A 6,399-nucleotide genomic window follows, 5' to 3' on the forward strand; every position below is an offset into this window, starting at 1 on the left:
GGTAAACTGTATAGTTAATGCATTCTGGTGTCGGTGGATGAAGAGCTAAGTTGCGTCACTGAAATTTCGGCGAAAATGGCTTCGCAAATATAGAAACCTAAGAGAGGAGGATTTTATGCTGGTGACTAATGACCTTATTACTCACCGTTCATGGCCTATGGGACTGGTTGATAATTGCGAGATAGCTGAAGATGGTCTAGTAAGAACAATTATTATACGTACGAAAGGAGGGGTCAAAAAAGGGATGTGAGGAGACGTTGTTCTCTAGATGGTTAGGAATAACACCGTGCTTTAGGTTGTTTATGAGTGCACAGGCGTACTTATATACGTCCTGCACTTCCCACCGAATTAGGCTAGTTGACTAAGAAAAGCGTATCTGCGTAGCCGAAGAGAATTGGGTGGCCGGCGTAAAAGAAAGAATACGCTGAAAATCCCTCCAAAGTGTTTTATTTAAAAGTATTGTTGTTCCTTGTTCCTTTCTCTGTCTCATATTTCTACTTTTACTAAGATCTCTTGCAGCCACGTCTTACGTCCCTCAGTCTTCTATGTCTAGATTTATATTATTTGGCATTGGTCAAAGATTTACCTTTATTACTTAGTTTTACTGTTGTATGCTGTCGGGCCATTTGCAGTGAAGTCATGTTTGACTAAACCCAAGGTTTGGCTGACGATTTCCGACCTTTAATTACACGCTGGAAAAGCTGATTGAATCCCCACCGATAGAAACTTGATCTCATCTAGATTGGGATGTTCTTAATGGTTCTCAGGTACCAAACGCTCATTTAATAATCATTCTTTTTGCTGTTTAGCACGCTATTTGTGCTATGGAAACCTGTGACTGTATAGCTCAGTCTGAACTTATTCAGGCATTTTGTACTTTTGATATAACTTTTTTCCTACCCTAATTTAGAAAGGTTAAAACTTAACACAAAGTTTGTGTTGTGATATAATTTAATTTGAGTCATTTCAACACGCTTTGTACGCTATAAGAAACAATGTAGCTTGCTTAACTAGATGACCTTTTTTGCAGCAGCTCTGTGTTCAGACCAAATACAGGAATTTCAGTCATTACAAGCGGTATGTATATGTAAATATACCATGTAAAAGAGGGAAAGAAATTGAACACAGAAACTTGTCCTTTTAGGATATTTTGGTGGGAAAAAGTAATATACATTTTTGTGGGGGTATTAAAAACACATGAATGTTTGTTTTCTTCTTAGTAAACTTATATTTAAGCACATTTAAATGGGCAAGCTTTTGGTTGTCTTGGTTTGAGATAAATTAAGAGATGAAAATATAACCAGTAACCAAAAGAGAACATTAAAAACAAGTGGAAAGTAAATAAGACGACAAAATATTCTATATTCAGTATTCGTTTAGTTGATGTCAAAACCTCACAGCTCTTTCAGGGCATGTCGATTCATGGCAACAACGAATACCTGCGAGGTTTTGTCGTGGTCGTTAACTATCAGGGACTGCATCTTAGCCGTAGGGATTGCATAGTTGGGTGGATAGTATTATGTTCTAAGTAAGCGGCTTTTAGCTAGTTAATATTCATGTTGACTGTAGCTCCGTGCTTTTCAATGGTATAGTATATGACCACAGTAAAATGACTGTACACCATACCATGACGATGTAAATATGTCGAATATCACCTAAACATCATCGGAACTTATGTATGATAGCATTTCTGATTTGAAACAAAATGATTTGTCCGGAAACGTATGAGCCGATAAGCTATATGTGACTGACGTGGGTGCAGATCTCTGCAAACTTACAGTTCATGACAACTGTTTCCGTCCTAGCTGTATATTAAATTAGTTTATGTACTGTCAATATTAAGATGGACCAAGCCGGTCACTTAAGTTCGCAGAATGATTTTATTTACTTTACTGTGATTATATTATAGGGTGAATACATGTTAGATTCTTCTGAAATTCTTTGATATATTTACTTTTGAGCGACTGTACGAAAGCGTACACAAGATAATTGATCGGTCTCCTCTTCACAATATTCATATAACTTTCCAACTTTTAACAACTTCACTGAATATTGCACAAAACCATAACTTATTCTCAACTGCTTTTTGTCTCAGTGTCATGATCAGTCGCTACAGTAATTCGTCATAATATTTCCCATCATATTTAGTTGTCTTAGTCGGTGGCCGTCTTACCACAAACACGATTAGACGATACCTAACTACGGGTATTACACAAATCTAAGTTTCATCCCTTTTCCTCATGTCTCATTAATAACTTTGGGTTGTCGAAGATAACTCGTGTTGAGTATCACAGTCCTGTTTTTGTAGCCGGATGAGGCGCCGTAAAGCCCCATACATAGCTAGGATTTCTCCGTTGATAATTCTATAATTCGATTCAGTGTCTTGAACTCAATCGAAAAAATGTCGTAGTTTCCCAATCATTTTATGCTAATCGTCAAATTGCACATCCGATCGCTGAGTCGAACATGCCTATAGCGGTACTAATTAGTTCTTTGGCGTCGTGTACCAACAGAATTGCTTTGCTGTGGAAAGCGCTCAATTTTTGTTGTCATCAAGCTTCATGATTTTTGCATTGAAGGGAATTTAGTATGTTAGAGGTCCCACAGCAATGTTGTAATTCGGTATGAACTGTCAATAAAACCGCCGAAGATGCACGACAAAGATCGTCTCACGCAAATCCAGAGTGAAGACCACCTAATGTTTTAGGGAGTGGATATACTGAAAGAAAATACCATCTACAAAGAGAACACGAAGTCCGTATGACCACAAACATATATTTGAAACAGCATAGATTAATTAAGAGTTGAACCCAAACAGCTAAGTATATGTCAAATATTAGAGCTCAATTACACATTCACTTCCTTACTTACATCATGTTCCCTATGATCTTATATTGAATGTTGGAAAGATTTGTGTGTTTAAACAGGTAATCTCACGTTCCACTGTGACTGCCACGCGATCTAAATAAAGACCTATTCACTACTAGTCTGAGTTCTGCTATCAATAGGACAACGGCTACCTACAAGCACGAAACTTTTGAGCTATGTCAAACCCAAATTTAATTTCATTATAATTATTAATATCATTCTTTTACTTAGTCCTAAAGTACATCTGATTATCCTTAACCGAAATTCGGTATAATATTTACATATCGTTTCTTTTATCTTAAGGCATTCGTTTTGTAGTACTCATTTTTCGTTCCATCTATATTAGTATATTGGTCATATACCTCATGTTAAACTCACTACAAACCCAAAACCTGGAGGATTTGTGACCAGTGGAAATAGACACTGTTATGACTACGAAAGCCCGAATCCCAGAATTTGATCGTAGTGCCCCTGAGTTGTGATTCACTCAACTAGAGCATTGTTTTATGAGACACAGTATCAAATCTGAAGGGATTCACTATAGAGACTTGTGTTCTATCCCCCCTTCTTCAGTCACCAAAGAATTCCGTGACTTGATTTTAAGTCCACCATCACCACAACCATACATCACCTTAAAACGTGAGATAATGAACCGTTTATCATTATCGGACGGCCCAAGAATCCAAAAAGCTTTTCCAAGGAGAACGACTAGGTGGCATGTCCCTGTCACAGTTTTGACGTCACCTCCAACTCTTAGTGGGTGACAACACAGTAAGTGAGGCAGCCCTAAACCAGGGATGGATACAAACTCTGCCATGCTACGTCCAACACTGTTCGGATGCACAAGATCCTGAAACCTCTTTATCTCATTTAGCGCGTATAGCCGATAGAATAATGGGAAGAGGTCCCACAACTTGATCACGCACGATAAATCACGCACAAAAAGAAGAACCATCAAACAACCCAGTCGTAGAAGGACTCATTAGAATGTTAAAAGTTTCAATGAATTTGTCGCCAGAATGCAAAGGGGTCATAGAAACGGGAGCACGTCACCACAACGACTAAGGTCGAAGTCAAAAAACAGGTCACAAATGTTCAGAGAGTCTGGGCAGTCCTGTCGGTACCACTGGAAGTTTGGTGTCAACTAAACTGAATGCAAGTTACCATGCGCCTGGCCTAAACAGAATCCCAAAACTATGAGAAACGAACACCCCCAGGTCGCAACGATTGAGGAGGTGCGCCTGAACAGTCATTTGATTTATGTTAGAAGCACAAACTCATGTCTGAACTACTTTGTATACAGCTTTACACTTGTGATCGATTCCAAGACACGTCACACTGTGTATTCAAACATTGCTCACAATAGTTGCGCGGACTCCGACAAATTTTCCGCGTCTACGAATGTTGCTCGAACATGAATTTCGTGGCATTACGGATTAATGCCAGGTTTTCGTTTTACCATCACTAACATTCTCCCGTCTGTCTTCAATGCAAGTTACCATCGTGCGCCGTGGTAGTCAGTAGTTTGGTATGTGTAGCAGGTGGTCCAACCATCTCAGTCGATAAAGATTCACAACCTCACCAACTGATTTTCCATCATTCCCTAATACCCTGCATCTAACGTCACCAATACTTACCCGGTGATCCCAGCAGATGCGAGCAATATTTCTAAGGCATCTGTGGTCAAATACTAGTAGCTTACCAATATCTTCTACTCTTAATGCCCACGTTTCGCAGCCGTAAAGTTAAACAGAATCAACTGCCACGTAGTATACTCGTTTTTTTATTGATAGACGAATATCTCGCTTTCTCCATAGGTGACGTAAGTTGGCAAAAGCCAAACGAGGTTTTTGGATGTGTACAGAGATTTCGTCAGACACCAACCCATTAGGGGTGATCAGACTTCCAAGGTAAGCGAAGTTGTCGACGCTTTCGACTAGTTCACTCCTTATAATTAGTTCAGGCCAGTCCTGATGCAACAACTTGCATTTAGGGGGGGAGAAGCACATCCCAAACACACTGGCATTGTTGTTCAGTGGTACCAAATGACTCTGCATTTTATCAACGTCTTCACCAAACAGGACTATATCATCTGTGTATTCTGAGCCGATAAGTAGACCTCTTGAAAATATATCAATTCCTGAAAATTCAGTCGACGCGGACGTTATTTCGATCAGTAGGTCTATGATGAAGTTGAAGAGAAATGGAGAAAGTGGACAGCTTTGACGGACATTACTTAAGGTTACGGAAGCAGATGACATTTCGCCAAAAGCTCTGACTCGACTAGTAGTGTTCGAGTAAAGAGTCTGCACGAGGTTTATGTACATCTGAGGTACGCCTCTCAATGACAGACACTGCCACAGAATCTCGCGGTCTACAGAGTCAAATGGTGCTTTAAAGTCAAGAAAGATCACCATTGTCGGACGCCGATAAGCATGCCTGTTCTAGGACCTGATGAATGGTGAATATGTGGTCGATTCAACCACGACCAGGTCTGAAGCCAGCCTGATTCTCACGAGTTTGCACTTCACGCGTCTTTGTTCGGCGTCCGGCATTTATTGAGGCTAGTATTTTAGATGTTATTTATTCAAACCAATCTGTCTTTGGTTGTCACAGGATGATTTTGAATCTTTCTTATACTTTGTGGCAATCAGTGATTGGGACCAGTCAGTTGGGATGAAGTCCAACTCCTAGATTTTGGCTAAGATATTAGCCAACCTAATCGCTAAACTGAACCAGCATACATGAAGACCTTTGGAGCCAATCCATCTTGATCAGCTTCTCTTTCTTGTTTCAGATTAGCTATAGCCATTGGATCTTCAATTAGAGTCGGGGACCTCCTTCAATGTTCCATTCTGGCCGTTTGACAATGTTGGGTGGTTGTCAAGTAGCTGATGGTCAGCTGAACTATTCCTTAAAGTGTCCCGCCCATCGCTCTAAACGCCTGAGCTGAGAGTACCGTCTTTTTCCGAGATCATCTCACTTACACTTGACTTCTTAATCCCGGTTTCTTCTATTAGTCTTTAAAGCTGTTTGTTGTTATCTACAGCCACTGGCTTCACTATACCAGGAAAGGCCATAAGCCTTCTATCGTTACCACACATATCTGAATCATCAACAAATGCAATTTACTAAATCAACACGTGGTTAAAGCTACATATTTCGACGCTTTCAAAAGGAAAATGGATCAACTGATTGACAACGATTGCCAGGACTAGCATACACCACCTAGTATCTTGTTTTTTCCAACATGGGACTGACAAGATTATCAATTCTATGTTCATGGGTTTAGCTAGGCAAACGTATTTCAAGGAAATTGATGGGAAAGAAATCGTAAATAATTGAATTTTTAATCAAGGAGTGGGATCCAATCCTTCTTTCTACTTCATCATACTTGTTTTTAATAATATCAATTAGCAGCTAAGTTTGTTCTATTTTCAGATTCACTCTAGGATCAGCTGTTGCGGTGTTTTCGAATCAGTGGCGCTTAAATGACAGATGAGGCGATATTCCGGTGTTTCTATGTAAATT

This window comes from Schistosoma haematobium, chromosome 3 (genome assembly GCF_000699445.3).
Source record: "Schistosoma haematobium chromosome 3, whole genome shotgun sequence".
NCBI lineage: Eukaryota > Metazoa > Platyhelminthes > Trematoda > Strigeidida > Schistosomatidae > Schistosoma > Schistosoma haematobium.